Raw genomic sequence first — 26,560 nt, 5'->3', positions numbered from 1 at the left:
ACCCTCCAAGCAGAACCATTGTTCACTGAAACACTTGGTGAATGATTTTATGGATAGACCATCTTAATACACACTCCATTTCTTAGATGAATGTAACCTGTTCTCTGTGGGCTGAGAATAAAGTCACTCACTCAAGTCAAATAGCTTTGACCATAGCAGGAAGTCTGTATCCAAAAATCGAGCCTACAATTCATTTCTCGGTGCAGCAGAACTATCAACTCTCAGCTTAGCTATGATGGAGGTAAACTCCTTTGGTGATGTGAAGGTCATTGAAGTACAGCCTTATTACAATGAAATCTAATGTCTAAAAATTGTTCTTATTTTGGGCTTGTACCACAGTAAGAGCCAAGATTTTAAACTCTACTAAATACAAAAGAAACAAAAAGACTTTATATATTTATGTTCATTTAAGAAAATACTAGTAGTGATGTATTATTTTTAAGTATACAGTTAATGTTTGGAGTTATGTAAAATTTATATTGAGAAAAGCATATGTATTTTCAGTATTGCCATAGACAAGCATCTACATAAGACTGTTAAATTGATTGTTGTTTTTATATCAAACAACTTTTATAATACTTATTTTTATTGTTATAATATTTTGTAAATTTTAAGGAGTGTAACAAAAAAGATATTGTGGGTATTGAAGGGGGGGTCCCTGGGAGGAGTGGGGGTACAAAAGGGAAACAAGAATGTGATTTAATTCTATTTATTTAAAATATGATTTTAAATGTTAACAACTTCAGATAAATTGAAATCATGTAACTTTTCTCATCATAATGCAATAAAAGTTTTAAAAAAATGCTGGAAACCAAAAAAAAACCTATAATTCATATATTTATCGCAATCCATAGACAAACAAAAAACCTCTATTAGCTTAAGGTATTCTTTTGCATCTATATTCCTCAGCTGGCAGTAGCTGCCACTTAGTCTAGACTGAAAAGACTAATAAATAGGAGTTAAGAATGTTTGTTTGTAGGGCTGGAGAGATGGCTCAGTGGTTAAGAGCACACTGACTGCTCTTCTGAGTTCAAATCTCAGCACCCACATGGTGGCTCACAACCATCTGTAATGAGATCTGACACCCTCTTCTTGTGTGTGTCTGAAGACAGTGACAGTGTACTTGTATAAATAAAAGCAAATAAATAATATTTAAAAAAAGAAAAAATGCAAATCAAAACCATTACAAGCTTCACTTCACATTTATTGTAGGGTTATAGTTAAAAAAAAAAAACAATATATCCCAAGTGTTGACAATGATACTTGAAAGCTGTGAAGCTCATGCACTGCTAGGAGGCTCATGCATGGCTGATAAGAGTGATAGAAATGCTTTTGATGTCATTTAATAGGTTTTCAAAATATTAAAGAGATTTTCTATACGTAGTAATGACAGAATACCTGACAAAAGAAAATTAAAGAAAGGTTTACTCTGGCTCCTAGTTTTAAGAGAGATATAGTTCCTCTAGGTGAATTAGGCATGATAGTAGGAGTATGATCCAGCTGATCACATTGTGTCATCAGTCCAGAAAAGTGCATAGAAGAGGGGCCAGGATATAAAATCTCTAGGCCTTCCTGGAATAGCACAGTTCTTTTGTCCAAGATTCCACCTTCTGAAGGTTCCACAAGCTTTCAAAACAACACCATTAGTTGGGATCCCAGTGTTCATACACGGGAGCCAATGTGGACATCTCACAGTAAACCAGAGCATTCTAGCACTGGTCCCTAGTGGTGTACAGTCATTTGATAATATAAAATGTATTCATTATGACTTCAAAAGTCTACAAGGTCTAACAACCTCAACTCTGTTCAAAAGCCCAATCTCTCTTGAGACTCAGGCAATCTCCATGAGCCCTGTTTTAGAAGTTACATACCCCCAGTATACATCAGCATAACATAACACTCTCATTACAAAAGAGAGCAAAAGAGGCATAGCAAAGAAAAACCAGATCAAGGCGGGACTGACATGAAACAGCAAATGCCACACTCTGTAGTTCCATTTCCGACATCTGGGGCTAGTGACAGAATCATCTGGGCCTTGTGGGCCACGCAGAGTTCTGCAGCCACCCACAACGTAAGTAAGCTCTCTTTGTCTGCCTCCATACCGTGCGAGCAGCTTTCCTCAACAGACATTCATGTTCTGGGCATTGCAAATATCCTGGGTCTACATTGCTGTAATGTAAGCTTCATTTCCCTGGCTTTATGCAATGGGCTTTCAGTTCGTCTTGCAGGGAATCCATGCCTGTCACACACTGCATGACTTCATTGGCATTCTAGAACTTTTGTGAGGGCCCCTCTTACCCTCTTACTCTTAGGTCTTTCATGTCCTCAAAACATGGTCAACAGTGCTGTAGGTACAGGTGCACACATGCTATATTTACATGTGTAGAGGTCGGAGGACAGCTTTTAGGAGTTGTTCTAAACATGGCAGGGATTGAGCTCATGTTGCCAGCCTTGTGCAACAAGTGCTTTTACTCACAGAACCCTCCTTACATCCTTAGGCCATTCCTTCTGAGTTGAGCTTCACTCAAGTCCTAGGGGCACAGGCCACACAGCAGTTGTAACACAACGGTTGTAGCCCACTTCTTGTGTAGATTTTGCCCATTTAAAAACTTGGGTTATCTGTTCTCTTGTTTCAATGTAAGAGCTCTTAATTATTTTTGGATACTAGTCCTGTACTAGAAAGTAAGTACTTTGTGGGGATTTTCTCCCAGTTGCCACTACTTTAATTATCTTCCACGAAGGAAACTAAACCACCAGTTGATTCTTTCTTTTTTCCATGCTCCATCTTTGGATATTATACTAAAAGGATATCATTAAGCCAAAGGTTTTTGCAGCTTTTGGTTCCTATTATCCTCCAGCAATTTTATAATTTTGCATTTTAGACTTAAGCCTATGATAAATTCTGAGTTAATATGTATACAATTTTTATGTTCAGTGTCTACATTTATTCATGTGAATACACAGATACATGTATGGGAAAAAAATGGGTTTGTTCCTTTGTATTGTCCAGTTTCTTTATCAAAGATCAGTCACTATGTTGGTAGGGGCCTTTATTTCTGTTTTATTCCACTGACCTAGTTGGTAGTCTTTTAACAATTGATCTGGATTTTACTCCTTGTGAAATAAATCACTCATTTATTTGAACACTGAAAATCTTATTATATAAATTTAATAAATGAGGAAATGTAGACTTAGCAAGGTTAAATGACATGATCAAGATTGCCTCACTAATAACTAACAGGGCCAGTATTTGGACCTCAGTCTGCTGCATGTCTGCATGTCACTGACTGTGAAAGGTGAAAAAACACCTTCTTTTCCTTACCTGGACTGGCACTATTATTGGAATAGTCTTCTAATTACTGTCTTTCACCATACTGGAGTTCCTTCTAAATGAAATATCTCCTTAGCCAGCATTTACATCTACCTTGTGTCAGCTTTTTCCAGTATTCTATTACATGCTCAGTGGGAGGACTCTCTAGTCTTACATTATATTCAATGTATGCAAGCAGTATAGGAGCCTAAACTACTCCTTCTATTTGGGGCATCTCTAAGTATTAAAATCCCACTTGTCATTCTTCTTGATTGTTGTGCGTTTAACTTTTCTCAGTTGTGTGCCCCCACTATATCCTAAAGCTGGAGTTAAGCATTCTTTCCTTAAAGCGACAGCAGCAACAACTAAAGCCCTGAAATTCTTCTTTAGGTTGTATACTGTGCCTTCTGTTTAGTTGTATATATGTGGTTTATCTAGGCTCTCTCAATAGATATACATGGAACCCAGTTTTTATTTTATGTTTAAAAATGTTACACCAAAAATTTGCTAAGTGTTGGAGTTTCAAAGATAAAAGTCATAGCCTCTGCCTTAATAATAGCTTACAAGCCGGTCAGATGAGTAAACAAGTCCTTCCTATAGTTCCTCTTGTACTGTAAAACAAAATGCCCAGCAGAGAATACTTAATGCTGTTTGAGTGTTGGAAAGGGAAATGAGTATGGGCTAGCCAGCTCAATTAGCAGTGTGTGCACTACAAAGAAGGTCTAAGGGAACGTTACAGGTTAAACTTCCAAAGTGTACATTACTTTTGCAACTGAAGAGGTAGGATGGAGCCACATCTTTAAGAAAGCTTTGCTAGTAGAGGAGTTTGCAGATTTTTTTTTTTTTTAAAGCAGAACTTCCATTTTACTTTTCCATGGTAGTTTTCCTTTCGCCCTTATAAAACCACCTCTTTACATGGGTTTTGGTGGAGGTCATGGTGGTGTGCCAGCAGGTCTGAATTGTGGTGGGGGTGTCCGGTCCTTCCGGACTTCCCGGGATCAATTCCCGACGACCTTGCTATAGAGAGCACAGCTCAAGCAGTAATGCAACTTGACATAGAGCTTGGGAAGCACATAGGCGTCGAAGACACTTGCTTCAGATATGTCCCTGACAGCAGCGGCTTCTACAATGTTCGAAATGGCAGACTTCTTAATGGCCTTATCTTTGGACACATACCGGGCCCAGTTTGTGCAGTGAATTGGGTGCACATGGCTGCGGTCCTTTTTGGTATCACCGTTGTTTCTTCTTTTTTTGGTTATCTTGGAGCCAAGACTCGAAAGAGCACCTTTACAGATCTTAAGCAAGTAAATTTCATAATGTCCATAATAATTTCATAATTGCTAGAAATCCTGATGAGGCTATATTAACACTGACATTTGCCAGAAAAACCAGCTCCACCATTTTGTACCCTATTTGAAGCAGGCTTTATTAAATATTAAATCCTGACCAAGAGATGGACTTTGGCCAGGAACATTCCCTGCAATTTTCCACCTGAGAATGGATTCCAGCTATGTGTTGCAGGGGCTGGTAAGGACAAACCTATAGGCTACCATAAAGCTTTGTTATTTACCAAGAACTACAATTCCCAGCATTCCAAAAAGTTACCTGGTTCCTGGGTAGGTAGAGCTTACAGGTTAATTTTGGGCACTACAGCTGAATTACTAATGCAGCTGTGGCTGGCTGGACAAGTGGAATAGCCTCAACTATATTTAGTGTTCGTGGGTCAGTAGCAACAACTATTCTCACTGGCCAGGTCTAGAGAAACCTTTAAGCATTAAAGTGACCAAGCTTGTTGACTCACTGTACTTTAGCATCCCAGGGATTCTCTGGGCCTTCCCTATCTTTCTGTGCATTCAGTCAATGAGTTTGCACTACAGATGTTAAGCAAGTAAATTTCATAATGTCTTGCTTAAACAACCCGCAGAAAAGGAGACCAGCTAGTAATGTGTAAAGGCCATCTAGGTAAATGGCATTAGGGTCTGAATAGGCCAGAAAGGAAAAGCAGCATATTTGAAAGATGTTTATGAAATAAAATGTCTACAACACTGTGTCTTATTCATTATGAAAAAGATGAATCATGAGCGATACCCAGGTTTTCACAACCATCAAAGCCATAGCTTTTAGTAAAGAAACCAATAGGGGAACTATCTAGATTATCAGTCAGTTGTTTCTCTTTTAGAATTTTGAATACAATTCTTAGACACAAAGGTAACCTAGTGTTTTTGCGAGGGGATGTTTGTGAGATCTGATATCAATGCTTCATGGTTAGTGGGGAAAGTTTTTAGTATGCACAAGAAGAAGAAAATACCCAGAGGGGAAAGAAAAGGAGACTGGACATGGCCAGGGCTAGGTAAACTAGAGAGTAAGAGAGAGCAGTGAAGATGGAGAAAGGCAAAGGATAGGAAGAGACAGAAGGGAGGAAGGCTATCAGGATAGAGGGTGTAGGGTGGCAGAGTCATGCAGATTATAGGGAAGATGAGTATCTGGGGGGAGGGAAGGGACAAGATGTTCAGGTGGTCTCTGAAAGCCAGCATGGGCTTTGATTTGCTGATGGGGGCCTCAAGTAGCCATCCGTCCCTTCTGTCAGAGGGGCCATGGGTAGCCATCCGTCCTTCTGTCAGAGGTGAGGGAAAAGACTCCTTTTGGCAGATGGGAACCAGTTTCACAAACTTCTGAAGAATGCTAGCTTTAATCTAGCTATCCGAAATCCTTTTCTAGCTTGAGCTCATTTCTAGATATGTGGGCTGCCTATGATCTCTAACACGTGCAACAGCTGTCTTCCTCCTCTTATTAACCATGAGGCTCAGAGCCTGTCAGACTTGGCCACATGCACTTGTCCCATCTACTCAGCTTTTCTTTTTCCTCAGTGTGACTTTAATTTTTTTCAAAACCTGTTTTTAATGATGGTTATTAAACTCACCCCACCACTCTAGCCTACTACCCACCAGAGGTAGTGGGAAAGAAAGGGGGAAGTGAGCCTGTTTAGAAATGAGAACAAATCCAATCTGCATTGTCAGGAAATCAGCAGTTTACTTCATAGGTCAACAGCAGCAGCTCCATCCACTTGCAAACACTTCCCAGATATCCTGGCAGTACAGTTCAGTAGAGTCAGGATACTAAATATGTATCAGCAGTGGTGGCATGACCTAGCAGGAACAGCCAGGCCTCAGTCTAATTGGTACAAGACAGCAGGAGGGACCAGGACCAACAAGAATGTCAGAAAGAAGTTCTCGTCTGTGCCTCACTCATCAAAGCAAAGATCAGCAAAGACACGAGACCAACAAGTGTTGCAAATATAGCTCTACCGACAAGCCTAGACAAGCCTCTTACAGTCCATTGAGACCTTTTTTATACTCCCTCAAAACATCAAGTGTCTTCCACAGGTCTTGCCTCACCATGTGTCTTGTGTCAGCACGTGAATCTAACTTAGCAAAAGTCAGTGAGCGTCTGTCTCAGCTGACATCACTCTTTCAATAGGCCTAAGTCCCTGGAAGTGACAAGAAGCCACAGCATAACACCAGAAAATTTTTGGTTCATTTCTATGGAGTCCTGATAAATGGAGCTCAACTATACAAAGTAAGGTGGACCAATACATGTTGCATTAGTGAAGAATCCTTCATTGAGTGTCCTTTCATGTACTTGCTTTAGCAGAACATTTTTCACCTGTGTCTGCTTCAGCAAAATGTTCCTGCATGAGTCTGCCTTAGCCTTTCACCTGTGTCCGCTTCAGCAGTATTTGCCCCAGCAAAACATCATCCAACACAACTGACTTTCCAATGAACTCTTAATGTTTCCACTTCACTTTAGGTTCTTTTTTGTTTTTTTTTTTTTAATTTTTTTTCACTTTTGGAATTGAAAACAAACCCAGACACCACACCTTATATCCTTTATGTACTTCAAAGTCCAGTTCTATTATCACATTCAGTATTTTCCTGCTCACTTATAAAGTTGTTTAATTTGTTCTATATCCTTCCACATGTGAAGTGTAAGAGCACTCTCTCTCTCCTCTTACAATCATATAACCTATTAAAACACAGTGCAGTGTACAGGGGTTGAGTTGACTGGATCACAGGATGTATGGCAAAGCATCTTTTGGAATGTGTCCACCCTGTTGTTTCTGGGTGAGCCTGACATTTGTATTGGTGATGGAGAGAAACAGATTACTCTTCCCAATGTGGGTGGCTTTCATCCAGTCTTTGCTGTTTCCACACTGCTCCCTTGTGTTCAGACATGGAGCTAGACTGGAATTTACACCATTGCCTATCCTGATTTTCAGACCTTCAGGCACAGACTGGGACTGTCAGCTCTTAATCTCATACATGGCCAGATACAGAGCTTGAGATTTCTTGGCTTGCTTGATTGTGCAAGCCAATTCCTTATAATTCGATCTCTCTTTCTCTCCTCTCCATATGTATGCATATGTGTATATATCTAGATACTTTCACACACACATACACACACACACACATCCTATTAGTTGTTAAAATCCTAATATAAATGGCTATTGTTTCTGTTAGTTCAGTAAGTATGAGTATAATACAGCATATTATATGTATAATATGCTGTTGTGCCAGGAAATGTTTGTGAACCCCAAAAAGACCACCAAGGAGCCAATTCCAATACAATCACATTAGGGTCTCTTTCTTCAAGCTTGAGCTTGGGCCACACCTTTGTCTCTGATGCAGGAGAACAGAAAAGAGCCCTAAGCCCGGTTTTAGACAAGTATTTATAGAGGCAAGAAGGGAGTATATAGCCTGGTACACATCTGATTGTGGGCAGGGGGCATTATGGCCTTTAACATAATTGGCTGGTGCTGGGAGCCAAACCATAAACTTAACTTCTGTTTTCCTCCTGATTGGTGGTGGTTAGGAAGTGAAGTGTTAGGGGCAGGCTTGTAATCTGGAGGTACAGATTTGCTGGAGAATAACTTGGAAACTGGTGCTAGATGCACATCTTGTTGGGGGTAACCTGGAAACAACTTCTAGGTACTGGACTGCTAGTTAACTTGAGTTCAACCTTAGGTCAGGTTTTATAAGATGGAATCTGAATTCAAGATTGGTCTCTCAATGCCATGTTATTTTCAGATAGCTTCTTATGTATATGCAGTATAGATTTTTTTCATTGATGTTACACTAAGCTCTGCTATTTGTATACTTTTCTTACCTATTCAGAAGTTTATATTTGAATAAAAAAATCATAAGAGCTGTTGCATGTAGCTTTGCTACCCTGCCTGAACTCTGGGAATGGTCCACAGGGCCAGCCTCTACTCAGTTTTCCTTGAATCCATAAATAACAGACACACACACACACACATACACACACACACACACACACACACAATTGTTCATTGTCAACTTGCCTTTTGGCACAATTGCTGGGTGCTACCTATCCCCACCTGAAAAAGTATACCCCCATCAATTTTCTCAGCTCTACACCTCTCTATCCAGCCTAAACTTTAGTTGCTCAGCTAAATCTAGTTCCTGCTAAACATCCCCAAGCGCCTACCTATAGGAGTGGTCACAGTGGTCCTCCTGAGATCTGCTTGGCTTTTTTCCCTTTGAAGCATGGAGAACTCTCCTTTCCCTGGGTCCCTCTCTTGCCCCCAGGGACCTGGAAGTTCAGCCTATCCCTTCTGCCCAGAAATTGGCCCATGGCTTCTTTACTGACAAATCAAGAACCAATTGAGGAACAGGACCTTAGCATCAGAGCCACCCCTACACCTCACCTTTTCTGTCCAATAAAAAAAATAATAAAACCCTCTTCTCTCAGACATAAATTGAACAAAACCATAACAATCATGTAAATTACGTAGTATGATATACAAATGATATGTAGTCCATCATATTTGTCAGTTAGATAAAGTGCCGCAGGCCGGCCAATCTGGGCCACCCTCAACCCATGGGAGAAACGGGGTCCTAGTCAGGCCGACAAAGCGTAGATGAAGAAATGATGGCAGAGATGACACATGAAGTACAGGATCTGAATGTATTTCTTAAAAATGGCATCAGACTTTTACAGTCATTGCAAAAGAGAGATGGCAAATCTGGCAGCTCAGCAGTTAAGGTACATCTGAGGCCATCTAAAACACACTGGGTCTAAAGCAGCAGCTATCTCCTCTGGACTGGTGCTGCATCCCCTGGGCCCAATTGCTCTCGGCCCGGGGGACTGCAGACTGCATGAATCTGAGTCCTAATCCATCTAAGTTCTGGTTCTAGTCAGAGAGCCAGTCCGAGCGGGAGTCCCCAAGTGTGAGTCCTCATGCGAGTCCTAGTGCGAGTCCTCCTATACAAAGTGAAAAGCAGGCTTAAGTAGCATACAGCAAGCAGGGTAGTGATCTTACTGACCAAGTTGTGAAGCTGGTGGAAGAGCAATGGTGTCCTCCCTGCTGGGACTAATTTGGTATTTCTATGCTAATTCTCTGGTTCTGTTAGAGGCAAGGACCAGGAAGTTCCAATCTAATGCCCTTAAGTGAGGGAAGCCCTTCGATTACTCTCTAGTATGTAAAACAGTTCTAACTATTGTGGGGCTGCCCTGAGAATACTAACTATGTTAACAGTAAGCAATGGTGCCTGACCTCTGTTGCTACCTCTGAGGACATTCTATCTGATAAGGCAGATTCCTTGAGAGAAATTCCAAGCTAAGGACAGCTAGGAATTGAATTAGAATATTTTGGAAACATTGTGCTGGCTAGGAAATGATGCCCAATCTCAGCCATTTATGAATCACTTCTTGGGGTACCTTTATGCCTAAATATGAGGGTGTGTTGACAATTGGAAAGACTAATCTGGAACACGTCTGAGTTAGGAGATACCAGCGACTGTCTGAATATATAGGAGGCACAGAACTCCTTTTTGGATCCTTATTGCCTCTAACCCTAATCAGGCTTTTACCCCCGATATTTTGGATTTGACTAGAGTAGATGAGTGGGTGTGGCAATAAAGTACTCTACCATCATTTCTAACTTAAAGAATTATGATTCTACCCCTGGATTATGTTTAGATTTTAGCCTGTAATGCCATCTGAAAACCATGTCTTCCACTCTATAACCTCTCTCTCAATTTAAATAGCTTGAGTTTAATTATGAGACTAAAACTAGTCTTCAACCCCGTCAGAAATCTGAGAATGACTTAAACATTACCTGGATTTATAGGAAGCACCAAACATAGCTTCTCAAATGTAAACAAACTGGACAGCCCCTAGTTCCTCAAAACATTGGAGCATCAATCTTCAGCCGTCCGGCCCAGGTTCATCTGACAAACCTTTGCAAAGCAGGATTATGAAGGGCTGTTTACCTTGTCTTGGCAGAGCTAACAGTCAACTATTCTGCATAATGTGTCCTTTTCCTGGAAAATGATTTGTCTGCAGATGAAATAGGCAATTTCTGCCCAGTGGCTTCTTTGCTAAGAATAAAGAACCTTGCCTGGAGGTGAAGATGCTCAATTTCTTCTTTGAACCAAGAAGGGGTGCTGTCAGGAGGAGACATGTCTCACTGTCAAGTGATAAGATAATATTAAATGTAACATTCTGGGGATTTCTGATGCTTTTGAAGACTGTATATGAGGTAATCTGAACTGTTAAACCTTGACTACTCTTAGTATTTCTAATTGGAATATATTGAAAACATCCTTTTATAATTAAATCAGAATTTAACATAACCACGAATTTGCTATCTGGCCCTTAACTTGTATAGCTTAATCATCTAAAAACAGTTTGTAATAGCAGTTATTAGGAGGACTAGGTCTAAACTATGTATTCTTAAATGAGTTGCATAGGTACAATGCCTATCTAAGAGTGACAATATTAATCTCAAATTTTGTATCAATATAAGAAATTCATACCAATGAAAACCTTAAATCATATCAAAATAAATTCTTTACCAATGTAATGAATTATAATTTGAACTTTGCATCAATTATAAAGATTTCTACCAATTAAGATTATGGCTACACAATACTTTGTTCAAGGATAAAATTTAGTAGTCCATCCCTCCCTGTTCAAAATTATGACCATTCCCCAACTATCCCTTAAAATGACAACTTTTCTATAATTTGTAAAATCACCATCAGCAGACACCCAAACCCAGGGACTTGGGCTGGTGACTCTCTATAACTTCTACCTGCTGAATAGGGGTGACTAAAATTTCTTTGAAGGATTGGAAAGGGGTAAAAAATTAGAAAATTTGGTTAGACTTAAGAAAGCTAGCTTTAGCATCTGTTATCCAGTCTCTGTATGCTTACAAGGTTCAGGGCTTGACTGACGTTCTGACTGGATCTGTCTGAAAGTTTTGATGGGGCAAGGCGACTTAGAATCACTGTCAATCCCTGAAGCTGTTTTGGACAGCAACCAGAAGAAGGTGTCCAAGTGGTCAGATTAACATCTCTTAGAATGAATCTGGACCTAGCTATACATTCTGTAATAAACGAATCTCACAACCAAAATTTTAGTACCATTAAGATATTTGTATAGATTGTGCAAGGTGCACAGATCAACTAAGACTGAAATTTTGCTCCTTGTTAGAGCAGGTGGAAAACAACTGTCTTTTTTATGAGTTAATCTTATTAATAACCAGTTGTAATAAGTTCATTCATGCCATGTGAAGGATGGTACCATGAATCTTTACCTGTCCTATTTGAGTTTCTTGAACTTTTATAGTTTTTCAGGGGGTCTCTCCCTGTCATATCTGATCCATTTCACTCTGAGAGGGGTCCAGAACCTACTCTCCTTTCCTGTGAACACAAATGCAGAGCCTTTCTCCCAAAATAGCATGTCCTTGGTCTAGTAACCAGAAACCATTAAATTAAATTAGCTTGACCTCTCTCCCAGAGGAATTTTAACATAACCACCAAACTTAAATCACACTCATTTTGATATTTGAAACAATTCAAAGCAAATAAAACAATCTAAAGAAATATTATCTGTTGAGACAGTGCTTCTACTGTCCCCTGCTCCGACCTTCATGAGATTAAGGCCTAAAGTATTTAATATCTCTGTCTACTTACTGTATGGGCCTATTTCCAGGCTCTCTGTATAATCCTCAAGGCCCAAATTTCTACTGTCTGAGATAGACTAGTTACCCTATTACTTACCTCAGATCTAATTTTTAAAGATCAAATGCCTCAGTGTTTTAATATCTCTGTCTGCTTACTGTACAAGCATATTCTAAGGCTTCTGATCTGTAATATCCCTCCTCTCCTCCTTCCCCTCTTCCCCTTTCTCCGCCAGTGATGGTAGTGATGGTGATTGTGATACCAGGAATGGAATTAGACACAAGTCTTTGTGATTTCTAGGCAAGTAACCTATATCCCCAGCCCACAAACTTGCAAAAAAATTTTGAGGACTTTGTACATGCATTGGTACACCAACAAAAAGGGAAAGGTCAGGAAGGAGGATTATGTTACTGCTCACATTGGTTAGGTTAGTATTGATGCTTCACCACAAGATTCTAAAGAGTGGGTCTATTTAGTTTGCTTTATAACTGCTTTTAAATTTTCTTGCATATAATACCCTTCTTGTTTCATCTCCCAAAGCTGATGTATCCGTACCACTCTCCAGTGCACTGTTTGGCATCTCTCTGCCTCTGCATGAATTACAGATGGGAAAACAGAAACTAGAGGTACCTGCAAAACTAACAAGACTATGAATGGAAATGACCTGAATATGAATCTTCACTCTTCGTTTTACCAGCAAAATGGCCAGGGACTAGTAAATAACCTCTCTGAGCCTCAGTTTCCCCATAATTGAAGTCATCACAGTATCTGTTTTGTGGCTAACAAAACCCATTATTTAAAGTGGTAATGTTTAACATGTAGTCTTAAGCAAAAGTAATTCTTTCCTGTCATGAACATCTTAACATTTTCTAGGATCAAATGTTTTAAAAATGTGCTTTTCTTTGTCTAGGGAATTCTAACCATACATAGCATGACAGATAATTGTCAACTTGGTAGAATCTAGTATGGTGGGGATGGAGGTTTCTGGGGGAGGATTGTGTTGACTTGGTTGAGGTGGGAAGCCCTTCTTACTGTGCGTGGTTCCTTTCCTGGCCTGGCCTCTGGGTTGTGTAAGTGAGGGAAGTGAGCTGAGCACAGGCAGACTTGACTCCATCTTTCCTGACTGAGGAGCAGTTGCTCCCATCAAGCTTCTGCTGGCTTGCCTGCCCACCACAGCGGACTGCACTCTGAGCTGAGTGCAAAACTAAATGCTTTCGTCTGTAAGGTGCTTTTGTCAGGGTGTTTTATCATAGTAACAAGAAAAGGAAGAGACACAATATGCATTGCTTCCTCATGGAGAACCCTAAAACTGTTTCCAGATCTTTGGTGTTGGCTTTACCTGCAGGTGGTGATTTGAGGTGATTAAGGGAGGGAGACTGCTAAAATCCAGTTTGTGTTAAAGGCATGTGATAGGGTGAATTCCTAATGCAGCTGCAGCTGGCTGGACAAGGGGAGCAACCTCAATGGTATTTAGCACTGACAGATCAGTCATGAGAGCTGTCTTAGGGTTCCATTGCTGTGAAGAGACACATGGCCAAGGCAGCTCTCATAAAGGCAAGCATTTAATTGGGGCTGGCTTAGAGTTTCAGAGGGTCAGTCCATTATCATTATATTGATAAGCAGGACATCATGCAGGGAGACGTGGTGCTGGAGGAGCCAAGAGTTCTACATCTTGATCTGAAGGCAGCCAGGAGGAGGCTCTGATTGACACACTTCCTACTCCAACAAGGCCACACCTCCTAACAGTGCCACTCCCTATGGCCAAGCATTCAGACACTTGAATCTATGGGGCTGAACCTTCCAGCCACCACAGACACTCCCACTGGCCAGGTCTAGGAGACCTTTAAGCACTAAAGTGACCAAGCTGGTTGCCTCAATGTTCTCTAGCTTCCCAGGGAATTTCTGGGTTTCTCTATCTTTGAATAAACTTCTTTTCTGTGCACTCAGTCAAAATAGATTCTGTTATGTGTAACAGGCTAAGAAATTACCATTTGAAACAGAAGTATATAGTACAAGAAAACAAACCCTAGTGGAAGTTATATGTAGTATTAAAATGGTTTCCCAAGTTTCTTTTTCTCTAGTGGTATCAGAAGTGGGAGATTTGAACTTTAATGTTCAAATGAATCCAGTGTCTAAAACTAAAAACTCAAAACGTAAAAATCAATCCCTCGATATTGATTCTGCACAAACATCCCCAGTGAGTTTATCAATTCAGGTCAAAGCCAGAATAAAAATAAATCAGGCATTATATTGCGTATTAAATTTCTGGAGCTCAGCTCAGCTCCTTCACCTCTCAGAGCCAGCAACAGGGAGGCAGCTCTCATTGCAGCAGGGAAATAACAAAGCAAGAGTAAAATTGCCGCTGCGAAATGAAGCACATCACCACATTTCCATCTACTGCATTCTACTTCATGAGTCTCCCCGGAGCCAGAAAAACACAGGGAAAGCTTTAAAAGTGCATCCAGATGTCAGCATCAGCATTGCAGTACTTTAATTACCAGAAAACAAAGGACCAACTCCTTAGGTACGTTCCAGGCAGGTGCTCATTCCCAGAAAACAGGATAGCTGAAGAGACAGCCACAGCATTAAATCTGCTTCAGCCTGAATAAGAGACTACCCAGAGGGGGGAAGAAAATTCACAACTATTAAGAGTTTTACAAATACTATTCTATGCTGCAGAATGTGTGGTTAATATTAATTACTCCATTTTGCAGATGGGAAAACTGAGTGCCTTGTGTCATAATGTCTAACCCAGTGTTGTCAGTTCTTTGACAAATTCACTGTTCAATGAATTTATTTTTATAAGATCTTTTAAGCTGTATATAGAATAGGATTGTTTTTGAACAACTATAAATTTCAACATAGTCTATTTTTACTGAGGAAATTAAAAAATAAAAATAAGGAAAACTTATATTTGCCAAATCTTAACTTTAAAAAATTATTTTATTATTTATTTATTTGTGTTTTTTTGAGACAGGGTTTCACTGTATAACATATGGCTGTCTTGGAACTAGCTCTGTAAATCAGGCTGGCCTTGAACTCACAGAGATCTGCCTGTCTCTGCCTCCCAAGTGCTGGAATTAAAGGTGTGCACCACCACTGCCTAGCCCAAATCCTAATGGGGCTCATTATTAGGCTTTATAAGATCCATGAGCCTCAGAAACTAGGCTAAAATGACTACATTTTTCAAAACCACTTACTTACACACATTCTCAAGGGTCTACCATTAAACATGCAAGTCATTGGATTTCACATTTGTAGCTGGCTGGAAGATTAACATTTATGATTGCCTTTAAGTCACAGCCCGAGTAGGTATCCTTTGCCCAATGTGTTAAATGGGACCAAACAAGTAAATTGTCCAGAATTTATGTTGGCATTTGTACAATCTTGCTAAATTACAAAATGTTAGAAAGTGCATTTTTTTCTTAAAGCTTCCCTTTTGTTTAGCTTTTAGTATGTGTTTCTGTGACACGTGACAGGTAGTGGTAAAGAATGGAAAGGATTTCTCATCTTCTGTTGGTGGAGATGTAGCCAAACTCATGAAGTATCTACAAGAAGCAACAAAGTTGGGGCTGTGGTGTTGCGGATGAAAGTTGAAACCGGGGTTTACTTGACAACAAAGAGGGAAACAAAGAGGAGAGGGGAAGAAGCTGTAGAAGGACGAAAGAGACCCAGAAGTAAAAACTTTGTGAGTACATGAAAGGGAGCTAGGGAGCTAGGGAACCCTCTTCCATTTAGAGTAGAAGAAAGTAACTAGCAAGACAGAAAGAAACTGGGGAGATACCTTTGTGGTGAAAAATATATAGGTGTATATTGTTTGATGGCTTATACTATCCAGTAACAGAATTTTCTGATATGAAGCATTATGGACAGATGCATCATGCATAAGGATTAACTTTTGGCCCAATAGGATGCCTATGAAACCAGACTGCTGGCGGTGTTAGGGAGACAGTTTAAAGTGACAGTCCAATGGGGCGTCCATACAAATAAGATTAGTTGTTACTCTGCAAACAGGGAATGGACAATGTAGACTAGGGAGCCATCACAAGGCCATGCGAGGTGGGGTGGAAAAGCTTGGCATGGGTAGAAAATGCCAGGCAGATTGTCATGCCGTGGAAATGAGGTTAGGTGAGGACATGCTAATGATGACACTGGCTTCTGCAGATCCAAGGAAGAGAGCCAGTGATGACGAAGTCCAGCAGCAGGCATGGGAAGAAAGGACGATTAACTAAAATGTTTCAATACTGAAAACCTTTAAGACTTAACATCTTTGCTTTTCAGTGTTGGAGACTGAAGTCAGCTCTGAGCGTGTTGGGCAAATGCTCTAGAACTGAGGCTCTCCCTTGGTCCCAAGACCCACACCTCTTGAAAAAGCCACTTAAAATCAAGGCCACCATTCTCTAAGAGACCAGGAATATCGTGCCGTTCACCCTCCTAGTTCACATAAACCTTGAGACATGCAGACTCTCTCCTGTCATTCCCTGCTTACTCTACCTCATGTTGAAGAATCTACCTATCTTCTCCCAACTTCGGTCTGTTCCATGTCTCCCCCACCCTGCCTCACATTGCACCCCGCACGTCTCACTCTATACCAGTTCACTGCCCTGTGACCTGAACCCATTTGTTGCCGTGGAGCTCTGACATCCTTACTGTTTATAGCCTTTCCCTATGGACACTGTTAGCTGTTTTCTTTCTCATACACAGTAGGTCTCCGAGCTAAGAGGGGAAACAGAATTCTCCTGCTCTGTTGTTGCTTTCACAGCATTTCCTTTTCTTCTGTGTCTTCAAAACTCATCCATCCTTTTCCATTGCAAATATTTAATGTCCGTCCTCCCCTCCCATACGCTTGAAGATTAGTTTTGAGTAAAGTTTATTTTTCTACTTTCTCCTCTTCCTCATCCTTAGAATTTAATTATTCATGTGGGGTAGCCTATTCTACACCTGCTTTCTCAATTCCTTGTTCTTTTCACTCCTCCCCTGTCCCCAACACACACCTTTTCCCTGCACGCTTCTACAGCCGGTTCTCAGGTTTCCCTGGACCTGAGTTTGTATTACTTCTGAGACATTTGGCTACGCCCTCCCTGCTCTTCCTCCGTGTACCTTGGGTGTACCATGTGATTGATTGGCACAATTTGTTCATTGGGCACTCTCGGAACCTTGTCCAGACTTGCAGTTACTGTCAGTGCCCCCCTCTTTCCTGTTGCCTTCTTCTTAGAGTTAGATTCTGTGGTGAGGGTTTCAGTGGCTCCTTTGATCACACATAGCCTTGCTTCTGTGTACCTTTTGCCTGAGAGATGTGGGTGCTTCTTTCATGGGAAAAATCTTAGAATATTCTGGGTATGCTCAACTCAAGTCCTTCTCCTCCACAAAAAGCCTGCTTACAGAGAAGCTGTGTTCGTTGATAATCCTCTCGTGCATGTGGACCAGAGACTGTCCTGTGAATGCGGGAGTATGCTAGTTGTAAGGTTCATTGTTAGGGGTGTCATTTACCCTCAGAGGAGAAGTGTATGTGTTAATATACCAACTTGATGAAGGTTGTGGTCTGCCTTCTGCCCTATTGCTTTGACTCATGTTTCAGTTCTGAACGCTAGTAAATAAGGAAACATTTGCTTTTCTTAAAGACCTCAAATTTAGCTATGTCCCTCCCCTCTCTCCATACTATTAGAAACTTGCACAATGCTGAGTTTTTCTATACTGTGTTCCACTTGTTCAGTAATTACTCTTAGAATTCTGTCTTTTTCATCAGAAAGGCTTACTTATTTTCATAGGCACATGGTCTTTCATTATGTAGTTATCTCCCAAAATGTAGCCACTCCTTTATTGCCAAGCCTTATTTTCTGTCATTTTATAACAATACAACTGCAATTACTACAAATAATAGCTGTGCTCTTAGGGCAGGTCAGTCCAACTAAGAAGTTTCACATATTTTCACAGTTACAAACCTTAATTGGGACAATCAACAGTATGTGTAAATACTATTTTATTTAACATTTTAAACTATAAGTAAGTGTAGTTCCCCCATTTGAGTCAATTATTTCATACCTTCTTTATATCAATTGATGATATTGTCTGATACTGAGAACAGAATTCTTGGGGCAGGAATTCCTCATCTTACTTTTCACTTGGAAACATGATCCTATGTGCCATTTTTCTTTCTTCCCATCCAGTGTGGAGACAGTCTCTATCCAGTCTCCTGTTCTGAGTCTGTCTGCACTCTCCATGCTTTCTGTCCTGCACTGCCATTCTCTCCCACCCCAGCGATGCATTTTCTAGTCTCTCTATGTATTTCTTCAATTTCTTTAACTTAATTCTCACTGATTGATTGACTCAGTCCAGCCACATTCAAGGGCGCTGTGTTGTCTGTCCACCAGGGTTACCCACGTTGCTAGGTACAACCCATACACCCCTACCATCTGCCTTCATTTATACCTAGCACCTTATGAGACAGGTAAGAACCCACTCATTTGTTGTTTGGGGCTCTTTGAAGATGCTGTGACTGAACCAGAGGCATGTGCTAAGCACCATCTTTCTCCTCCTTCCTGTCTGCATGTTCTCCCGAGTCTCTTCCAAGCACCATGCTCTCTGGGCTCCTCAGCTTTCTGACTAACCCTTCTTAACCCTTTCTTTTTGTCTGTTAGCCTTCTCTGTTCACCTTCTAGCACTGGATTATGGTTCACCTCTAAGCTCACTCACCCTTACCCATTTTCTCAAAGTAGCCCCAGTCATTACCAGGGCTTTGATTACTGTTTATGGGCTAATAGTTCTCAAGTTTATGGTTTGAGCTGAGAACTTTACACATGTATTTCACTATTTAGAGGAATTATGCAAGAACTTACTGTACTGTTGACTTTGAATCTTTCCCCTAAAGGTTCAACGTCATCTAATATATCCACCAAAGCACTTTGCTGACAAATATGGCTTTTTTTTAAATTTGGGTTTAATTGGGTTTTGAGCTTTTTTGTTTGTTTTATTGAGATAAGGGTTCATGCTGGACTGACTAGACTCAAAGCCCTAATCCCTCTGCCTCTATCTCTCAATCAAGATGTCAAAAAGTGACTCTCTTTGTTCTCCCTTGGGCTCAACCCTATTTCCCCTAACCCTCCTCAGCTACTCTACCCTTTCCCCAAATTCTGGCTGCCTGTAACTCTCACTGATGTATAGTTTAAAATTGACAACCTGAAGCATCCTATGCCTGTAGCTTACCTGTCCTTCAGAGTCACCCTTCCCACCCCACACCAGTCACACTGCTCTCTAATGTGTTCAGTGTGTTCCAGCTCTCACAGCCTCAGGGGTTCGTCTCTCTCTGCCTAATGCACTCTTTTTTCTGCTCTTTCTTTGGCTAGTTCCTCACTTTTTTTCACTTTCAGGAGCACCTTTCTAAAAAATTGTTACTTGGCTTTTCTGCTTAACAGGTGAATGGTATGCAACCCAAGGAGAGAACAGAGCCCTGGCTTTTCTTATGAAGTCACATTGCCTTCCTCCAGTTATTCTTAGCTTGGTTCCTTATGGAGCTTAACTTAAATGCATGTATTGATCTAGAGCTAAAAAGAGACAGCATGTGCTAATGAGGAAGCACGAATACGAGCACAAGGAACTCTGGGGAACAGGTGGACAGGAAATTGAGAACGTCTGTGAAGGAAGCTGGGTCAGTAATTGCGAATGAGAGCGGGGCTTGATAACGGAAGCAGTTTAGAAGTTTGTAGTGTTTGGATGGTCTGCAAGTAGACTTTTCACCAAAGGATAACAAGAAGATTATAAAATATTACTAAGGCTTCAGCGGAGAGCAATGGGAATCTTTGCCCTCAGGCTCACATCTGCAAACAATAACACTTTTTTTCTTAAAGCCAATTCAAGTCCCATTTGGAGGTACCTCTTCCCTACTCCTAGATGAGATGTCTGAATCTCCTACCCAGCTGTGCAAAAGCCACTGCATTGTGCACCCCATGAAGACACCCACATTTAAGCTACCACTTTATTTGCCTATTGCTGAAATAGCCTTTGCTTCTGCCCTTGGCCTGTAACTGCTTGTTGCTTGGAGGGTGGGAGGAAATCTTGTGCTAGTTGACAGCCCTTGGCCCACAGTTCCGTCTCCTGCATACCCTCTGATTTTTTTTTACCACAACCTTAGCGTTGACATTCTGGGGCCTGGTTACCTCCGCACTTTCCCAGTTAGTGATGCAATGCTGTAAATGTGAAGCTGGGACTGAAAAGCCACACAGAATGGGAAACATAATCATTTTGGGGGGCTAGTTTGAAAGATAGCACTTGGAGATCAGAGCAAATTAGGTCAAATAGTTTGTTTAGAGATCAGCTTCAACATGGGCATTGGTGTTTCTTATTTTCCTAGGTTAGGCAATTCAGTTTGAAACTATTTACATTAAAAGTTTAGAAAATGTGAAATTTGAAATCTCCTATCAGTGTCTGATTTCCTGGGGAACTAAACTGTAGGAGGCCAGTGTGAGCACACTGCAAAGCAGAAGGCCACTGTGGGGAATAAAAGATGGCCACACATCTTTTGAAATCCTCTCTTTGAGTGGCAAAGTCTACATTCTCAATCCTGGAGTTTAAAATGGACTTTACTTGTTTGCCAAGCACTATAGATGAAAGAGTGTTCTGGAATTTTAGAGAAAATTCTAGCCTTTAGTCTGGCCTCTAAAATAGCTCCCTTTCGCGATCCTGAGCAACAGTCACTTAAGGAGTTGGAGTGTCTTTAGGAGAGAGCACAAGGTGAGGGTTCGGTCCAAGTCTGGCCTTCTATACTGACAGGTAAAGAGCTAGGGAGGAGGGCGCTGCTGTTACAGACCAGCCTAGACCAGCCTAGACCAGCCTAGACCAGCCTAGATCAGCCTAGACCAGATGCCAGCTGAATACTACACTGCCTTAGTTAAAGCCAAGCCGCGGAGGGGGTGAGATTCACCTAGTCCATCCCTGCTTGTTATTCTGACTTGTTTTAAGCTAGTGGGTTTGAGGAAACTTGCCATGCAGCATTAAATTTAAACAGTACAGCTGGATTGTGGTGGTACACGCCTTTAATCCCAACACTCCGGAGGCAGAGGTATGTGGATCTCTTGAGTTTGAGGCTAGCCTCGTCTCCAGAGTGAGTTCCAGGACAGCCAGGGCTACTGTCTCAAAAAACAAAGCAACAACAACAAAACAAACAAGAAAAATTACAGAAATGTTCAGATCATAATTTGATGCACCATTCAACTCAGCAAATCAAACACAAATACTTCCCATAATAAATGTTTGTTTTAAAACCCCACATCCTAATTTGTTAACATTAATAATCAGGAGATCTTCTCTCATATATGTTTGTTTAAAGTTTAAATTTGGTCTATTCCTGAAAGTCAGTCTTTCATCCTGGCATCTGAGTGAATGAGAAGCCTTAAGTCATCCCCAGTGTCTCTATAATTGAATTCACTTTAACCAAATTCTCATGTGGGCATTTGGTGTCTTAAAAGAAAATTCTCCAACTACAAATTGCCCTTTAGGTTCAGGATTCTGTATCTTCCCTTCAGAAATTCTGCTTTGCTCCTAAGCTTAGTGGATTTTTTTTTCTGTATAGATTCTAAGGGGATAATTAGGCAAGATACAAATTCAGAAACCTTTGAATTTCCTCTCCTGCATCTGACATTCAGTTCTCCTATTCTGTGATCTGTTCTCCATGCACCCTTTGCTATTTTCCCTTCTAGCTCTTTCCCTGGCTTGTCTAGCATATTTGACTTGCCTAGAATACCCAGCTTGTCTTTCTTGTGTGGCTTTGAAATTTACTAAATAAACTACCATGATTCCATGTATATTCTACAATATTGTACAATTTAGGGACAGCATTCTGTAAATAGAATATCTCTATAAAAGTCTATCCCACCCAAGTTATGTACCTGTATTGATCTATTCTTTCATTCTTCCTGCAAATCTTTATATTTCTTTGTTTGGTTAAATAATCCAATGGAACAATGAGGGAAGACTATCACAGAAGTGTGGAATTATAGAATAATCGTCTTTTATTCAAGACTTTCATGTTTGAAGCACATTTACATAGCATCTTTTATAAATCTCTATTTCAGTTCATACAGCACTCAGAATCAAGCAGTGAGTGTTATGTTCTGACTATGCCTTGGAAGGTAGAAAGGAAACTTGTATTTAGGTATTTCGATTCTAAATAAATGTTACAAAGAATAAAAAAATGTGTGTTACACACACACAAAAGGTATTTCAGTGAAAACCTTTTTGCATTTTCTGTAGTATACCGTCCAAGGTCATTATCAGGTTTTGGTCATGCTTATTATCTTTGAGAGGTTTTGGAATTCTTTGTAAAGTGTTGATGATTGCTAAGCTTATAGATCTGTATAGGTGGCTTTTTCTCCAGTACCCACCACAACCTCCACTTTTTTTTTATCCAATTTTAATTCACTTCATTATTCCTTAATCCTTATGAATGTGTATTTGACTTTAAAAAATAATTATGATACCTACCACCTTACACATATGGTTTTATTTGATATGGTTTCCATTTTGTATATGTATGACAGGCATAATTTTTATATTTGGCTGAAAATGATCTTTTACAGTTTTGGAAATACAATCCAGAGATGTGATAGTTTTTCCACTCGCTAGAACTGGACAAACATGGTTGCCAAGGGAGTGCACAGAACTTAGAGCCAAAGCATATCTGTTCTTGGTCATCAGGGCTAAATCCAAACTGACGAGGGAGCTCTGCTATTGTCATTTGTACTTTGCTCTAGGTTGACTTTGGTTTGGGTTTATGTGTGGCTAGTTTAGTTATTCCCCTTGGGAATCTGGGTTTTATAGTCAGCGTGGGTGATCTCTGTAAATATCTGTGGAGGCAGAGGTGATAAAGTATCATCTATAGATCTTTTGTCTTTTCTATTTTAAGTTCAGCCTGATTGTTTGCACTCACAGACAAGAGAATAGCACTTCAGTATAGTCTGGTGAGTGTTTTTACTTCATGTTATGCCTACCGTATGTACAATTTTAAAGACTGAAGCTATAAGTTATATTTGTGTTTGTCTTCAAGGTCAGAAAGACTTGTGACCTTTGGTGTGAAGTTGTAATCTTTCTATAGCTGAATTATATAAATTAAAATAAAGTATAGTATCTCTGTAAAAAGCCTTATTCTGCCTTACCTATAAGTGCATTTTTATATTGACTGAATATTCCTAAAATTCCAGAAGATAATAAAGTTGAACTAATTTTTAAATATGCTAGATTTCTTTTGGATATACACATGAGGTATTTGTTGTTTCTGACAGCCTCTTCTATTAAACATTTGAACATTAACATTATTAAAATGTGGCAACAGAACAGTGCATATTGGGGGAACATCTATCTCAGGGCTTGTACTCAGGAGGCTGGCATATGAGCATCATAGTTCAAGTGTAGCCTTGGCTGGCTGGATGCAAATAAACATCTCAAATGTGCCTGTGAAAACAGGAAAACCCAAACCAATAACACTATCCTGCCACCTTCTCACAGACAGCCTTCCCTGAAAGGGCTACCACACACTGCACATCTTAGATGAGTTAAACTCTGAAATAATTATCTTTACTCTCCTTCCCCATAAGGCACAGGAAACATTGTGGAAGAGGAGGTGGAAAGATTATAAGAGCCAGAGTTAGATATGCTGCAAAATGATGGTGTCTTCTGGACACACCAGCAATGCCACGCATGGATTCGCAGTTGCCATGGTTACCTGTACACAACGTACCCAAGATTGAACCAGTCAGAATCCCAGCATAGATGGAGAGAGGGGCTTGCAAGCTTACCCTTAGCTGAGAATCCCTGCAGTTGATGACTGCTGGAGTGCAAAGATCTGATTTATTTTTAGAGTAGTAGTTCCTGTTAAGATGTCAGGCTCCTGAGGGTGGTCCCATAGCTGTGTATGTAGGGACCACATTGATTGGACCCCAGTGGTCCATGAAAGGAGGATGTGAATGTGGGGGTGAGGTGGGGTGGGAGGAGGTGCAGGGGAAATATGAGGCTGATATGCTTGAAAAAAAACTTGTATTTATTTATGAAATTACCAAAGAAGGAATAAAAGATAATTACACCAAAAAAGATTATACTTTTCTACTAGTTTTTATGTGTTATATATAGAGATAATAAAGTGGGACCTTGCCATCTTAAAAATACTCTACTTGAGTAAGTTGATGCACATTGGTAATTATAGTACCTCAGAGATAGAGGCCGAAGAATCAGGAATTCATGGCTGTCCTCAGCTACATGAGTTTGAGGCTAGCTTGGGTACATGAGGCTCTATCTAAGAAAATTTTAAAAAGGAAGGAAGGAAGGGAGGAAGGAAGGAGAGGAAGGAAGGAAGGAAGAGAAAGGAAGGAAGGAAGGAAGAGAAAGGAGGGGAGAGTAGGAGAGGGCAAGGGAGAGGGTAGAAGGAGCTGTGTGGAGCATGGCTGTAGCATCACCTGTGTTTGAGAATTTGAAAAATGTCAAGTGTTAGCATGCAGCATTCAGGGCTGCTTCCCTGCCTCCCAGCCTCCCAGCCTCCCAGCCTCCCAGCCTCCCAGCCTCCCAGCCTCCCAGCCTCCCAGCCTCCCGCCACCTCATTCTCTGTGACTTTGTTTGAAAATTATAACCAACATATGTGGATGAGACTCTAAGAGCAATAGTTTTAGGGAAGTACCGCTGTTTTCCATTGTCAAGGAAAGGGCAGGTTTTGACCTACAGACCTCGGGTTTGGTCTCCTTGGCTCTTTGTAAGCTTAGTTATGTTTATTATACTCTCTCTTTGTTTCATTTTGTTTTTCAGATAATAAAAATCCTCACTGGATCCAGAGTCCACTGTATATGCTGTCAGTCATGGCATAGGCTGTCAGTCACAGTATAGACTGTCATTCACTGCATATGCTGTCCGTCATGGCATAGGCTGTCAGTCACAGTATAGACTGTCATTCACTGTATATGCTGTCCGTTATGGCATAGGCTGTCAGTCAGAGTATATGTGATCAGTCAAGTTTCAGTTATTTTAAAACTTATGACTCAGTTCCTTTAATCTGAATCAAGTATCTTCTGGGTCAATGTTTTACAAATGTAGTCTTGTAAAAGCCCCTCCCCCATATGCACACACACACATACACATACACACACACACACACACACACACACACACACACAAAGGCCCATATAGAAATCCAACAATTTCATTTTCAAGCGAAATGTAAAGAAACCATCTAGTCTAGTTTTGTAGCCAAGTATGTTTCTGCCACAAAGGTGAAGTCTGTAAAGAAAATGTGTCTCAGAGAAAGACGGCGCTCTGGATCTCATATCCTGTGAGTTTCAGCTTCTGGATCTCTTTATAGGCCTTGAGGTACTTTACAACTCTGTTAATTGTTGGTAACTGCTAGATATGTAAATTTTACCTTGCCTCGCATTAATTTTCTCCTCCTCTCCCAACAAAGCTATTTTGTTTGATTTTTAATTTGTCTCAACACTTCTCTACTCTAGAATTTTTGCTGTCTGAATCAGTAAGACCGTCTGCCTGAATCCTTTATATGATAAGTAAAATCAAATCTTTAACATGTGTTCATTTTTTATGCCACCATGAAAGTTACAACTTTATCTTTTCCCAAAATTATCATTTTGTAGTAGGAAATGTAAAATAAAGAACAATGACAAAAGAATTAAAAATTACGAACATGTTAACTGTGTTACAGAACCATGATCACAACTGGTCATAAAAACTCCAGTGCAGACTTGCTGCTGCGATCCTTCCCTCCTTTACCTGACTGTGAATTCCAAGTTGTACCTCGAGCAATCTTTCAGCTCATGGGGTGGAAGTAAATCTCTGCATGTAGAATAAAAACCTAGATTTACCATAATGTCCACACTTTTTTAAAAAAATAAGCCTATCAAGTTTTTAAATTTTGTTGCATTAGTTTTCTTTGTTTTCTACATTCAACCCTTCTGGAAATCCAAAGGCGCTTACCATTGGCCCCTGCAATCCACCAGGCAGGGTCCCAGGCTACATCCTCTGCACAAAGCAATTGAGGGAAAGCCCCCTTTCTCATCCTACAGAGCCGGGGACCAAACCAGTCCTTCTGGGCTTTGATCCCTTAACTGATTTCCCACCTGAGATTTGGACCACTTAACAGTGCTTGAGGTGCTTCCGCAAGGCATCCCGGCTGCATTTCCAATCACAAAACATAAAACAGGGGCTTTCTTCCACTGTGGGTTGTTTCACTTTACTCTCTGGCTTCTGTTTCCATTTATGGAGCGTTATCTTGATAAAT

At 40.5% G+C, this 26,560-nt stretch overlaps 1 pseudogene; it reads right to left on the bottom strand.

Moving 5' to 3' along the window:
* Positions 1 to 4,221: 4,221 nt before the first annotated feature.
* Positions 4,222 to 26,560, bottom strand: part of LOC116089444 — a 40,517-nt pseudogene continuing 18,178 nt past the window's right edge.

Source organism: Mastomys coucha, unplaced genomic scaffold, assembly GCF_008632895.1.
Source record: "Mastomys coucha isolate ucsf_1 unplaced genomic scaffold, UCSF_Mcou_1 pScaffold14, whole genome shotgun sequence".
NCBI lineage: Eukaryota > Metazoa > Chordata > Mammalia > Rodentia > Muridae > Mastomys > Mastomys coucha.
This window is presented reverse-complemented; position numbering and strand designations above follow the sequence as displayed.